The sequence below is a fragment of the Tyto alba genome, unplaced genomic scaffold (genome assembly GCF_018691265.1).
Source record: "Tyto alba isolate M040663 unplaced genomic scaffold, T.alba_DEE_v4.0 Super-Scaffold_16, whole genome shotgun sequence".
In the NCBI taxonomy this organism is placed as follows: domain Eukaryota; kingdom Metazoa; phylum Chordata; class Aves; order Strigiformes; family Tytonidae; genus Tyto; species Tyto alba.
The window spans coordinates 8,591,705-8,606,718 of NW_024881278.1; the positions used below are offsets into that span (position 1 = coordinate 8,591,705).

The window sequence follows — 15,014 nt, forward strand, 5'->3', positions numbered from 1 at the left end:
TCCAAGCATCTCTCTCAGTAAAGTAGCTGTTGTACTTCGAGTGAGAGCACAGCCCTGCTTCATCTGGCAGCCAGGGTCAGAATTAGAGGAGAAGGAACCGTTTTCTAATTTTTCCTGTCTCCAGAAGAATCTATCTTTATGTCACCTCATTATTGCTCCTGAACAAAACTGCTACCAAATCACACCACACTGAGTTGCAGGCAGGCAGCAGAACAACACGGAAAGGGAACAAGAGAGCCCATAACTTTTCCATCCCACACTTTTTGCCCTTTCTTGCGCTACCAGACTTAAGTCACAGCACACAGCCACAGGATTTGCTCCAGCCAAACGCTCTTAATCCAGGGGTGCCCGAGACACAGATACCCCCACACTTCCCAGTCCGGGGGGCAAGGCACTCCACAAACAGTGCTGGGCACAGATTTCAGCTTTCCAGACTGCACCAACTCCACCACGTCCCTTCCCAAGCCCCCAGTGCTCTGGGAGAGGGGCTGCCCTGGCTCTCCAGCTTCAGACCAGTCTCAGAGCCATTTCTGGGAGAGCTTCAGTCACTTTCTGCTTGGATTTCTTAGCCAGAATATTCATATTTTCCCAACGGTGCCTTATTTTAAAGCCCTTTCTCTCCTTTCCTTCCTTTTTGACAGCAAACGTGATGCTTTTGTTCCCATTCTTTCTCTGCCCCTGATCCTGTGAAAAAAAAAAAAAAAATGCCACAGCATCTGAAGTGGCTGCACAGTGGGTAAAATCCTGGCTCCCTTGAAACAGAGAGTAAAACACCCATTCATTCCCCTCTGCCGTGGCTCTCACCCCGTGACTTCAATGGGACAAACTCACAGGGCATAAAGTTGTTTGTTGTCCCTTAAATGGCTCCATTGTCTATTGTTGGGGCTCTTTCCTGAGCTTTAAATCTTCTTTTAGCTCTTCTCTCTGCCTGTCCAAGGGCCCTAAGAGGAGAGGCACCCTCCAAACACAGCAAGCGCCTTCTCAGGGTCCTGGCATTGCTCTGAGCAAGGGGATATTTGTCCTAAATACATTTTATGCCCTGAGAGCCATATAAAGGTCTCCCTCCTTTTGGTAATGGTTTTGTGTTGCAGCAATAATGAGTAACTTTTTTGTGGTTTGTTTTTCCCCCGCCCCAGGAAAAATAAGGACTGTATTTCAGCAGCCAGCTCGGAGAGTCCCTCCCTGCTTTGCTGTCCCCCTGCCCCATCCACCTGCAAACCAAGGCAGGCTGGCTGCAGCGGGGCTGCGGGGGATTTCCCTGCTCCAAGGGCCCCAAAACAGGCAAAGCTGAGATTTGCAGTGCCAAGTCCTTGTGACTGGAAAGGACTAAGGAGAAAGAGCTTTTTCTAAGAATACACATCACTGAATACATTAGGCATGGTTCCCCTCCGGAGCCTCGTGCCTGCCGAAATTAGAGATAAAAGGTCCCTGTCCTTCAGAAATAAGCTTGCTTTCAAGACTGTGGCACTTGTGATTACTGCAAGGAGGGGGAAATAAAAATACCTCGGATCAGTTGAGATGATCCAGGCAGGCCTTTCTGGGAAATAGCTGGATCTGATTCATTTCAAGGGACTCAGGAAGCTGGTAGAGCTGTTTTCAGTACAGCTGTTGGGGAGTGGGGAGAAGAGAGATCCGCCGCCTGCATCCAGCACCGCACACTCTGTCCCTCCACTGAATGACATTTGTCTGCACTAAGAAGGTATTTGGAGAAGATTCAAGGCTTGGATGTTTGTGGTTGGGTTGTTTTTTTGGTTGGGTTTTTTTTTTTTTGGTCGTTGCTATTATTGTTGGTTTTGGTGGAGGGTTTTTTTTGTTTGTTTGTTTTGAGGGGTTTTGGTGTTTTTTTTTTTGTTTGTTTGTGTTTTTTTTGTTGTTGTTGTTATTGTTGTTGCTATTGTTGGGGGCTTTTTGCCTTTTTTTCAATCCCCATTGTTGGGCGGCCGCAGCCGCCGGGCGGAGATGCGGGGACCTGCCACACGGTGTCAGCGGAGATCGCCGCATCCCCGGCCCCGCTCCCCCACAGCCCCAGGACCACCATCGCCGGCTGCCAGGGGGTTTCGCGTTGGTTTCAGGCTCCCGATAAGCCTCCCCGGCCCTACCTGCCACATCTTCCTCTGTCGTCCCTTCGGCTTTGCTCTGCCTGCGCTGGAAAATCCCAGGGTGCCACTGATGTCCTTTGCCCGCGTCCAGGGGCAGATGCTGCTGGCAGCTTCCCGGTGCCCAGTCCTGCCTCAGGGAGTGCCCTGTCCCAGGGAGCCCCAAAACGGAAAGGATAAGGGACCATTCAAGGTTGTCCCAGACAGCTTTTTGGCCCCAGCCTGTGCCACACCAGTGACACGGACGGGGGCCAAGTGGCCCCAGATCAGGTAACAGGCATTTAGCAACGCACCAATAACCTCTGCTACTATTGTCTCCTCTCTGGTGGTTTTTTTCCACCCTCTTTCCCTTTTTCTTCCCACTTCTTTCTACTCATCCCTCTCCTCCATGCTTCTTTTTCCACCCATTTTCCACTGCCAGCATCCCCAGAACAGCCCCCGCCCCAGCCTTCCCTCCACGCACCAAAAGGCTCCTCAGCGTGGGGACACAGCCCACGTGGCACAGCACAGCGTGGGCTGTTTATTTGCTGGGCAGTCTCACTTCAGTGCTTAGCTTTTAATTCTTGGGTACTTACATTTTAAACTGGCTGGTCAGTTAGATTATTGAGCCTATTTTAATGGTGCTACACCAGCATGCTGAGTGCTAAAGATGCAGCCCTCTTTACATCATCACTGATTTGCTCCAGGACTGCATGGAAATATAGGTTTGAAATATAACTTCCTGGTATTTATCCTTGCCAAACCATAAGAGAAGCTACCAAATGGACAGAACTTTCTAAGCAAAGTGTTGCTTTATGCACTGGCTTTATTCTGACACCACTAAGGCAGCATTAAGATGAAAGGTCAAATGTTGCTGTGATACCTTTTTCTAGGCAGAAAAAACTACAGTTGCGAATGTGAGTTTCAGTGGATATTTTCCTTAAATAAGATTTTTAATAGCACTGAGCATTGTCTACCACAAGCACTAACTCAGAGGCCTACAGGAAAACTCTCCCAACGCCAACATTTGAAATGAATAAAATCTTTAATTTGATCAGTGAGAGCCAGGCCCCCCTCTGCCATCCAGGGGAGATGTTCAGAGAAGCCCCCCGCCAGCCAAGGCCTCCTTTGGCTTTGCCACATGGGCCAGACAGTGGCTGCCTTTTCCATCCCACTTTTCCAAACAAGTAATAGAAAGCCCTGAAAAATAATGAGTTCTGCTTCAAACATAATGCCATTTTTAAAATGCAGTAGGTTTCTCTACACTCATCTTCAGGTGTCCATGCACTTTGAATGCACCTATTTCAGCTTTCCTACTACAGGCAGCAGAGCTAGCAATTTTTATCCCCCTTTAAACCAGAGGAGAGATCACACAAGAATGTAATATCAAGAATTCAACAAATGAGGCTCTAGAACTAAATGCGTATTCTGGAGTTTCCAATAAAAGGGATCAATAAGCCCCAAGTATGATTTTTATAGCCTTCTGGAATATGAAACTGGCTGAGCTATTGTATCTAAACAGACACTTTGCAATTGTAGAGACAATTCCTAAGAACAATTTCAGAGATTAAGTAAAGGCAATGACTCCCTTTGGCCAGAACTGCACTGCTTCCAGCCCAGCAAGGTCCCAGTTCATCATACCTGGGTTCCCAAGTGATGACAAATACAAAAGCCATTAGAGCAAATGGTGACAAATGGCAATTGGCAGCACAACCCCCCACTTTGCTATAGTGAAGCGGCACACATTTACACCAGGTAGGAGTGATTTGTGGACTTTTCTTGAGGGTCTGGAGTTTTCCTTCAATTCAAACTCCCCTTTCCATGCCAGCTGCCTTCTCCTGTCCTACAGGCATTTTTGGAGTCTGGTATTGACCAAAACACCATTTTCCTCCCAAAGGACCTGAACTGCTTCATGGAGGAGTGAAACATTGAGATCCCAGCCCACCCCTCACCAGCCTGGGAGCAGCCAGGGCACTAAAGGCACTTAAAGACTCCTGGGCACAAAACATGCCGTATCACATCAGACCCCATCAGCCATTCCCCTGTGTTACTGCTGCCCTAGCCATCCCCCAGAGAACTCTGTTATGGACTGGGACCCATCCTACAGCCACCAGACACAGAGGTGGGCTGTGCCAGGATTTCCCTCCTGCCTCAACAGCCAGGATGCGAGAGCACGGCCACTGCCAAGGGCTCCCCACCTAAGGGCAGAGGGAAAGGTGACCAGTCTGCTCTGAAGCATTCGCTAGAAACCAAAATTAAAAAGACTGTATAACTTTATGGAAAAAAAAAAGAGAAGACGTTTTGCAGAAGAACAACTGTTTCAATCAAAAAAAAAAAATTTTGGTTGGAAAGTTCTCCCCACATAAATTGGAATTTTCATCTTGGGGCAGGCAAGTGGTCTGGATGGTGTGAAACACTGCAAAAGGAGACAAGTGGAAAAATGAGCTAAGCCATGGCAGAATAATCTTGTGGTGTATCCACTGGGACTCTCCTCCCCGACGCCAGCATAAACACACTTCACATGATGCTGTTCTCAGGCAGGAGATTATCGGCATGCTCACACGGGCATGAAGAGGAGGTCTGCTCCACAATGAGACACCTTGAACAAACAGCACGCTGAACCCTCACCCCTGCCGAGGATCGCTGAGCGCAGGTCAGCCCCGCTCCGGCTCCACCAGCACCACCTCGGCACAGAAGTTACAGCTCTGCCCTCAGCAGAGCCAACCGGTGGGAAAGCGTTTGTACCAGCGAGCATGAAAACATCTGCACTCGTGCAGGGGAGGCTGGTATTGCTGTGATTGGAGTTATACCGTTGTGGCCATTTCAGTGTGTGTGTCCCCCCCCCCGCCCCCGAAAAGTGCTCTCCAAATCAAAGTTGTTATAGCACTACAAAAACAACATCCAGAACATATACCTGTTTATAGGGGGCAAGAATTAAATCAAAGTGCACTGCCTTCGCCTTGCAGAAAGCTGTTGATGTGCTGGAATTAAACCCAAACAATCTCCCAGGCAGTAAAACAGTATCTTCAGTTATTAAGGAAGAATACAGCTTTCTAAAGCCTATATTATATGACAAAGCATTGAGGGTAGAAGATGGCCAGAGCCAACGGCAGGAGATTCATGCCATCTTCATGGACCCCATACAGCTACTTACAGAGCAATTACACGTCTACTAGAGGGAAAAAATTTGAATGTGCTGTAATTAAGAGGCAGCAGGACTACTATTGGTTTTCTTCTATTTACACGAGTGGGTTCCCAGTCACTCTCCATCCATCCTCTTTCTCCCACTCCCGGCCTACGTCTGAGCCCCTCACTGCCCGCCCCCCCCCTCTCCCCACCGCATTCCCAGTGGCAGGGACTTACGGGGAATGTGTCAAAACACATTTCAGAGTAATATGGCTGGAGAGCTGCATTCAGATCGGCATGTTCTAATGTGTCTGACAACATTATATTCCGATCCAGCTCTTCACGTAACCTTCAATTTATTTCTAAGCCCCTGTGTTTATTTAACCGAATCTGTCTTCCGTCGTTTGGAGCAGTAGCACTCAACCTTTAAACAGCCCAAGAGCCACTTCAACCTCGAACAGATGCAGAGAGCTCCCGAGTCAGGGAGTCACAAAAGAGCCCGGCGCATTGTGCCGCGGGCGCTGAGGCGCACCGAGCCCCGCTGTATTCACTGTGCCGGCACCGGCACCTCGGCAGAGGTTGTGGCTTTGCTCAGCGAGGGAGCAGGTGTTTTGCAGCAGGAGAGAGTGGGCTCCAGCACAGCAGGAGCTGGGGGGGGCATTGCGAGACCTCTGGAGCCAGCCGGTTGTAAGATGGGGCTTCAATGCAGTGCCATGGCTCTCTGCTGCAGCCTCGGCGAGCCAACCCTTCGTGTTTGGGCATGCTAAGGTGTCCTTCGCATGGTTACAGCTCCGGTTGTGCACAGACAGCCCCGGTGTACCAGCACCAAGCCACAGGCAGCTTTCGCAGAGGTGAGTTGCAGCATCATCGCCTCCCTCTAACAACAGAGGAGATCGCTGCTTCCTCAATCATTCACGAGCATCACCGCATCCTTGCGATACGCTTGTCTCAGGAGAGGACCCCTTTCCCTAGTATTTCTGCTACCCAGTATTTCCCAGCTTCAAGACCAGTGGGAGCACCCAGTGGGCCTCACCGATGTGCCGACATCCAGGAGCTCCCCCTGTCCCTGCCAGGGCACCCGGGCACAATCCGTCAGGATTTCGGTCATTTGCTGCTACATTTCCTGAGAGCACAGAATCACCAGGAGGCCCAAAAAGCTGGGAATCCTCCCCAAGTGTTTTCCAAAGCCAGGGGTTTTGGGCACTGGGATCAGCCCTTCCTTCCACAAGAGGACAGGAAAACTTCAGCTGTGACAAACGCACCCACCCGTGTCTGCGCACTTGTCACCCTGAGAAAAAAAAAATGATGATTTCCTATTGCTTCTTCTTTCAGTTCACCCAGGTTTTGTGCTGGCTTTGGGTTCACTATGTATCATTTAGAAACCTAATGCAATTTATAGGAAAAAACCTTGGCTTGCTTTTCTGTTTACTGTTCCCAAGCATAATGAAAATGTTAAAATGCTAAGTCACTTGACACCTGCCACCCCAGTAATGCACTTGCTTTACTTTTTTTGTAGTTACAAGAGTTGGTGAATATATTTAAAGCTCTTCAATTCACTTAAGTTGAGAAAGACATGCTGCATATTCAATGAATTGCCACAGTTGTGACATGTTCCATATCCTCCGCTGTGTTAAGTCTCTTCATTTATTCTTTTACAGACAGTCACAGAATTTATTCTGTTATGAATAAAATTATCTCTGATGTCCTTCAGAAAATAATGTAAGGCTTTAGACTGAATGCAAGAAGTTCAAGGAAAATATTCCAGGTGTCCAGGACATGAAGAACAAGTCATTGAACCTCTTTCATTGAGCTGTCATCTCTTCCTCCGGCTTGCGTGCTGCACCCCCGGTTCCAGACAGGCTTCTGCCTTAGTGAATAATGATTAACAGCACTGAAGCCTTTAGCCTGCTGAATTCCAGTCCTGTGCACTGGAGTCATGTGGGCTACTGCTTAAAAAAAATAAAATAATGCCTGTGGCTCAAATTCTCCTCTGGTACCAACGAAGCAAGTTGCCCTGTAAAACCACAGGGACTGGTAAAGAGGAGGAAACCATCTCTGTTACCCCACTGCAGAGGACACCTGATGTTTTGTGTGAAAATAGTGCTTTGGGTTGGCTAATTTCTTCTAGATCTTTTCAAGAGGCAGCCTGATCTTCCTGGCCAGGGGTGGGAGCCAGTCATTTTGCATCTTTCCCCAACGTACCACTCTCCTTTAGCTTTGGTTTGGTTTTAGTACTAGCACAAAACGAAGCGCCCTGAGAACCAGAGGTGGAGGGGAGGCACCCTGAGGCTGGGAGCAAACCCCCAGGAAGAGGAGGGAGTGGGAGCAGGGTAGCAAGGGGAAGGCTGTCAGCTAATTTAATTAGCCATGCTAATTACCACTCTGTTGGTCAGGTAGTGCAATTCACCAGGGACTCGCATAAGCTTCTTTCTCCCAAGGAGGGGACACCACATCACCTAGTGAGGTACCTACCCGGGGAGTCTGGGATGGGGGAGGAAGCAAACGGCCCTGCTCCCCAAGGACTATAACCCCTGAGCTTTGAGCGTGGTCACCCAAAATGTAGGGATTGCAAGAGGGAAGAGGCCAATTTTGTGTAGTTGTGCTTCGTTCAGGAGCTCAGAGCCCTGCAAACACGAGCACAGGGAACTCGGGGTAAACCTTGCCTGGTGACTGCAGAGGGTGAGGGGAGTGATGGTTTCACTTGAGTTTCTTGGGGGTTTTTTGTTTGGTTTGAGGGTTTGGGATTTTTTTCTTTTTTTCAAGTAAGGATCCTGATCCTGTTTATAAGTTTGGTGTCAGCCAGGAGGGTTGAGAAACTCCCCGAACAAGCACCTGCATCCCCCCAGGGTGTCCCCACTAGGGATGCACTGGATGAAACAAGTGCCTAAACATCTTTAAGCTTGGACCAGCTTTATAAACAAGAAAAGTGAAGCTTCCAAGTACGCTGATGCCTACAAGACTTGCTTTGGTTGAAGCACTAGCAGCTACAGCCTCCTGGAAGTCAGAGCAAGAGTGGCTGGAGTAATGGGAACCAAAGAGCCTGAGTCCTGGGCTTTAGAAACATTTTTGCTACTGCCTGAAGCATCCCCTGTCCCAGAGAGCCTCTGCTTTACACACTTGCATTCATGCGCTTTCCTACCTGAGGTCACAAGTCTCATGGTGCTTCTAATTATTGTGAACATATACTTCTGTCTTTTGTAAAAATCTGAGCAAAAGTAGCCTAAAGAGAAAGTTGATCATTGTATTAATTTGGACTACAGATACATTAATGCTCTCTGAACAGCAGAATAAAGATGGGAATATGGACTCGTTTTTCTGTGCCTCACAATGTAATTTTTTCCTCTATTGTCAGCATCATTGTTGATCCTGAAATTACAGTGTCTGAGGAGTTATTCAACAGGAGACGTTTGACATGAAAAAAGTCTCAGAAAATAACTGCAACAAGAATATTTAAATAAACCCAGAGATTACAGAGGCAAAATACAAAAATTACTCCAAGAAGCTCATTTGGTTTAGTTTCACTACATTTGAGTGTTATCTGAGAGTGGGAGAAAAAAATCCCAAACTGGTTAGGTACAGTGAGAAAAAGCCCAGGCATCTCCCTACCTACATCACAGCCTATTAATTACCTTCAGATTATAACATGGGTCAGGCATTCAGCATTCAACTAAACTGCTAGTCAAAAGCTTTATCAGCTTGCCTGCATTTCTACTCTATGCAAGAGCCAGGCTTTTGTAGAAGACTAGACTAGAATTGCTCTTGTATAGCTCAGAGTGGTGGGGGGGCTTTTTTCTCCCCCCTTTTTCAGCTAATCTCCTAATTTTTAAGGCCTGCCTGCTGATTCTCTTTGCATGCTTAATAGTGGAAGTAGAACATAATTCCCATTTTCCCCCTACACCCCCAAATAGTTGCAGGAAACATAAAACATATTTGGTGAGCCCTGGAGACAAAGCTGGGCTTGCCTATGCTGCTCTCCTCCCAGCAAAGACAAGCAACGAGCACCTCCACACACCCAGCAAGGAGCATTGTAAAGGCACCCAAATTTTTGAAGAACCCCTAAACCAAAGTCTCCAACTTGGCCAATTTCTGCCCAGCAGCAGTTTTGCTCCTTTCTGCTTCTTACTTGCATCAGGGTTTTTTTTAGACTACAACAGAATACCTTCCAGTCTGCTGTGGGGGAGGAAATCAGACTGCTGCCATGGGTGTGAATAATATTTTGTGATAAGTAAATCTTTTAGGTTTATGTCCAATTATTTTTTTTAAACATCAAGCTTTTATCTTAAAAAGAATCAACATTTCTCTGCCTTTGAAGAGCAGAACCCTCCTGATATTCATTACTTGACTCAGCTGTTCACTCAGGTCTTCTCCTTTGATGAAAAACTTCGGTTTACAGACAGTATTTAGCATCCTGATTAGTACATAATGTGACCTACTATTGGAATATGTGGAGTATGTAGCACTATCTCATAAGCAAAAGAGTTTACTTAGTTGTACTAAGAGGAAAAAAAAAAATTACAAACAAACCCTTGAGAATCATTATCTAACATAGGTACTTTTAAAAAAGGGGGGGAACAACAACTAAAATGGGCACTTTCTCTGTTCCATCTTGCTTGAAAGAAAAGGAGGCTCACACCAGAACTTGCTGCCTGCCCAAGACCTGCCAGCCAGTAGCTTGTCCTACTTCTTCCTGGGCTTGGAGTCCCAGTTACTTAAGTCTTAGTGGGGGGGGAAGTGCAAATCAATAAAGGCTTCTCTACAGCAAGAAAAGTCAGAGTTTCACCAAGGAGAAGGACCAATCAATGTATTTTTTAATTATTACCATGGCAAGGCTATGATTAGGAATAGCTACAACAGTGCTATTAGTTTCTATGTGCATATAAACAATAACGATGCAGCACCTTGAGCCTCAGCATCCAGAGGAAGCAGCACAGGTCCACTGCACCACTTGCAACTCCAGCAGCTCAATGTTTGCAATTCCCACCAAAGACATGACCCCACAGGCCAGGCACCAGCAGCCCAAACATCTCAAGCAGTCCAGCCGAGCAGGTGGGGGAAACACTAATATCTCATTAGCCAGGTTTTACCAGGAAAACAGACTCAGTATAAACTGATTTCAGTGCAAGAGCTCCCCAGGGTTGCTTTATGCCCACAAGGAAATATTTAGGGGCACCAGAGGAATATTTCTCCATAAAGATCAAGAACATCAAATACTCTCCCCTGCACATGCCACCTACCTCCATGGGCACAGCCCCCACCTCACTGAGCCACCTTAGCTACTGGGACATCCTCATAGAAGGCAGCAGCAAATATCTGGGATTACACATTAGCCAGAGCAGCCGCACCAAGGTCCCTGGTAATAGGAACAGTCACAAGACAGAAGGAAAAAGCAGCCGGTCACACTGTTAATGTGTAACATTCATGCCACCTTTACCTTGCCTTCCGCTTGCCTGCTTTCAGGTATCAGCATCTGCCAGAAACCCCAGGGATGGAGCAGCCTGGGCAGCAAAGCCCAAACAAGCCCCCAGGCAGGGCTTATGTAGCCCGGGGGGGGGGGCGTGGGGATGGGTAGAGGGCAGGGCAGGGCAGGGCAGGGCAGGGCAGGGCAGGGCTGGGCTGGGCTGGGCTGGGCTGGGCTGGGCTTGGCTTGGCTTGGCTTGTTTGGCACCTAGCCATGCACCTGCCTGCAAGGAGGACCCTTTTCCTGGGCTCAGGAGGGGCCTTGATGAGGAGAACCTGGGGAAGGAAAGAAAAAGTCCTTCAGATATTCTTCTTGGGATGGTGCTGACGGTGCAAACTCCTGTTGGGGCTATCATAGACCTCGGAGCCCCCTCTCACCCTCTTCCTCCTCTTTGCAGACCCTCCAGCTCCCCAGCCCCTCCCCAGATCTGCTTTCCTAGTGTTGGGTTTCAAGGTGCAGAGCTGTAGGTTTTGCCTGTCCCGCCTCGTTGGGGCAGCCCCGACAAGAGCTGCACTGTTCCACTGGGGACAGAGCTTGACTTTTCTTATCACTAGATTTTTATCCTGTTTCCAGGGAGACGAAAGAAGCTGGGCAGTAAGCCCCCTCCCAAATCCAACTTTGAACAACCCTTGCAGTATCCTCTGTCACACTGTCACCTCGGATGCATCAGGTTTTTCCCAGGGAAGTCCTTGAAGCTCACGGTGCTGCTGACCTGCTCCAGCTGGGGTTTCATTGCTGCACGCCGGCATGTCAAGCACCAGACGTACCTGGGAGCATCGGCAGCCAGTGCTTCCACTGTCACTGGGGTTTTGCGTAGGGAAGCCCGGGTAACATCATTAGTGATGGGCCAACTCAGCTGAAAAGTGATGAAAACAGATTAAATATGAGCTAAGCAGCACTTTATTTCAGCTCCCAGATCATCCAGAGTAGCCCTGTGGCCAATGAGTCCCATCTCCATCAGAGTATTGGGGATGATATCAGGTCAAATCCTCCCCGGGCACTTCCAGGGAGGACACTGAAATGGGGGATCCTGCTCCGCTCCTGCGATTTCTCCTCCCACACCAGCCAGCACCGCAGCCCGTGTCAGCAGCATCCCCGCCAGCAGCCTCCCTGATCCCAAGTGACAGTGATGCCACAGCCACGCTCCCGCCCGCTCCCACCGCACCGGGGTCCAGGCGCCTGGAGATGGACGAGTGATTGATGGGGTGCCCGCGATACGCCACGATGCACTCCTTATCTGTGGCTTCCCAGTTGGTTCCCACGTCGCTTGCAGGGTTTATGGCATCAGTGTCACTTTCTTTCCCTTGGTTTCCTTTTTTTTTTAAAATCTGCTTTGGTTCATTCACACCTATTCACCTACCCCAGTGAATCTGTTTCATCTTCAGTAAAGTTGGACAGACTATCCTAGGCAAGACTCACCTTTCCCAGCTGTGCATGGCAGACAGGTCAATTTGAACAGATGGGTACCTATTTTTCATGGCAGGTCCACTGAGAGCGAAATCCATGTAAAGCAACTTCCATGGGAATTCTTAGTCAAACGTCACGATGGCAAATATCATACAAAAACTTGGGTGCACATAGAAAGATCAAGGTTAGCTATGGAGAAAGAGAATTGGATGAACAGGCTTGGTTAAGAGAGAAGAAAATCAACCTAAGTGGGAGCGTCACTGATATCACCGGGAGATCCCTCGCTCTCCCCCTTTCTGAAGCTTCCCCAGGAACATGGATCTTCCCTTGAAAACATAGGGAACCTGCCCCTGGTAGGAACAGCTCTGGCCTTGCCGGGTGGGTGACACCAGAACAAGCCCACAGCACCCCCAGGGAGTCCCCAAAGCTCATGTGAAACTGTTGACATTGCAGGACCCCACCACTCCCCCAATACACCATCTTCCCCAGGCAAGGGCTGGTGGCTGAGCACAGATGTCATGACTTGAGGCTGCTGTGTCCCCATCTGCCCCCATCCCGGCACCAGCCTCAGTGCCCCACCAGCTCCCACCAACAATTGCTCCCGCTCCTCCTCATTTCAATCCCCAGAAAAAAAAAAAAAAAAAAAAAAAAAAAAAAAAAAAAAAAAAAGAAACAATGCCCACTTCCAAATCAAGCCTGGACAAAAGGGATAATTCACATCTACCTCTCCATAGCCTTCCTCCTTCCCCCCCCACCTCTTCCAGCCAGCTGAGACACGGTGAAGAAGAGCCAGAGTGAGCCCCAGTCCAAGGTGCGGGCTTTGCTGCTGCCAGATTGCGCTGTGTGCTCAGCCCCGCAGGGACAACCCACAGCCATCTGTTAATCCCAGGTGTGTACACGCCGTGGCTCTGCTGGCACAGATAGTCTTCTCCTGGCTCCTCAAACACACCAGTCACCCAACTCAGAGTGCGTGAAGGTTGTTAAAGCGGCGTGTGGGTGTGCTCTCTCATCCCCTCTCCCATCTCCTCCATCACTCTCCCCCCAGCATCAAAGGTTTAGGTGGTAAACAGGTTGTCTTTTTTATCCATTATAAAAACCAGGCTGGAACAAGGGACTACTCAGTCCAGACTTAACAGAAACTGTTCTTGCTCTTCACCAAAACCCGATGTATCCTGACACATGATGCAATATGAGCATCTTCCCCTAGTTCTCATCCTCTCCTGGGGAGGACCTTCTGGTCAATTTGAATTCCTTCATGTTTGTGAAAGGAGTAGGAGTGTGTGTACAAAAGGTGGAAGTATATTCCTTCAGCCAAGGAAATCTCGGGGTTTTTTTTCACCCTACCTGATCAGCCCTGAGCATCCCAAGCCCAGGAACCAACCCTTATCATTTCCCTTTGATTTGCAAGAAAAGATTTATCCCAGGATTTAGAGACTTCTTGGGAATGCTTGGGCTCACGTCTGCCCCAGCTTGTGCAGCCAGCCCAGGCTCTGCATCTGGTCTTAACTGGCACAGACACCCACGCTCTCCAGGGACCACAGCCCAAAACTCCTGAGTGGGGCTCTCCCCGGGCTCTGTGGATGCACAACAGCAGCCCACACGTCTTCAGGCCCCCTGGGCCATACCTGAGGCTTCCCCTCCGTGCACCATCAGACCAGCTTCTGGACAGGCCAAAGCAGAATCAGCAGGTTCAGAAACGCTGGAAACGGGTCCATCCTGCGTGTTGTGCTGGTGCCATACCCTGACAGCCTCAACCCAGCCTCCAGACATTGCTTCCCGGGGGGGGGCACTGAGGTCATGCACATGAAGGGGGTTATTAACAGGGCCAAGGTAGCCTGAACTGGCTCAAAACCAGCACCAGTAGTAACCAAGGGATGTCACTTTACCCAGCTGGAATATCCTGCTGAGGAACTGAGAAAGCCTTGAAATGTGAAAAGCCCTTTTCCCTCCTCTGGGGCACATGGCGACTCATAATCCATGGCCCTGCCCAGAGCCAGAGGCACAAAGAGGTGCCAGTGGACTCTGCGCAAGAGAAGTTGAGGCTGTGGCTGCAGATGCTTAGAAATAACCATCCTGTGACAAAGTGGATCCCAGCCCAACCTCTCCAAACTGGGGTCCAGACCATCCACCTCACACCTCTCTGAGAGGCTCTGCGCAGGATATTTCAGGAACAGGGTTTTCCACTCTTGCCTCTTGGAGATGGGCAGCGTATTGGGTGCTGGGAGGAAGGGTGACAGGGATGGATGGGGGAAGCAAACACCTGTCCCACAGAGCTGCTCAAGGAGGAGAAGATGGAGAGGGCACAACACCACGGGGAGGGCTGAGCTGAGCAACAGCTTATCACTGGTTTGGTGTCATTTATTCTCTCCCTGGAGCTGGAAGGGATCTGGCAGCCCTTCCCAGTGCATCCTTCTGGTTTGAGAGTCCAGCCTTCTCCAACAAAATTATTGGAGCTGTTTAAGGAAGAGAGAACAAACCCGCATAGGAAAGGCATCCTGACCTCTGCTCTTCCACCTTTTCTCCTGAAGCCACATTTCCTGATGATCCTACAAACCACTAAATACCTAAAAATCCTCCCCCACCTGTGAAACATACCTTCCGATAGAACCTCCCAGCCTGTTTGCACTCACAAATAAAGCTTTAATTTCCACGACTGAACAAAACAAGGCCACGTGGGTTTGATGTGGCTTTACTCTGAGCCTGACAGTTTGGCTTTCAGCAGTTCTAGGGGGTGGTGGGACACACGAATCAGGTGCCAAAAAAGCCCTCCGAAAAGGTTTGATTTCAGTAATGGACACAAAATGGTTTTATTAATAAAACAGTAGAGGCATGTTTTACAATACAGTCCAAGGGACAGCTTGTCACGGTCACAGGGGACATCAGCAGGGCCCGGAGTACCGTGGTGCTTTTCACCTGGACCACCATCAGCAGGCAGGTCCTGTGTCACC

The 15,014-nt window shown here is 49.1% G+C and overlaps 1 long non-coding RNA gene across 1 annotated transcript; it reads left to right on the forward strand.

The window, feature by feature from the left end:
• Positions 1-1,456: 1,456 nt before the first annotated feature.
• Positions 1,457-7,184, forward strand: LOC122153182. Its single transcript, XR_006165035.1, has 2 exons — positions 1,457-1,699; positions 3,973-7,184. It is a non-coding gene; the product is annotated as an uncharacterized LOC122153182 (long non-coding RNA).
• The last annotated feature ends 7,830 nt before the right edge of the window (positions 7,185-15,014 follow it).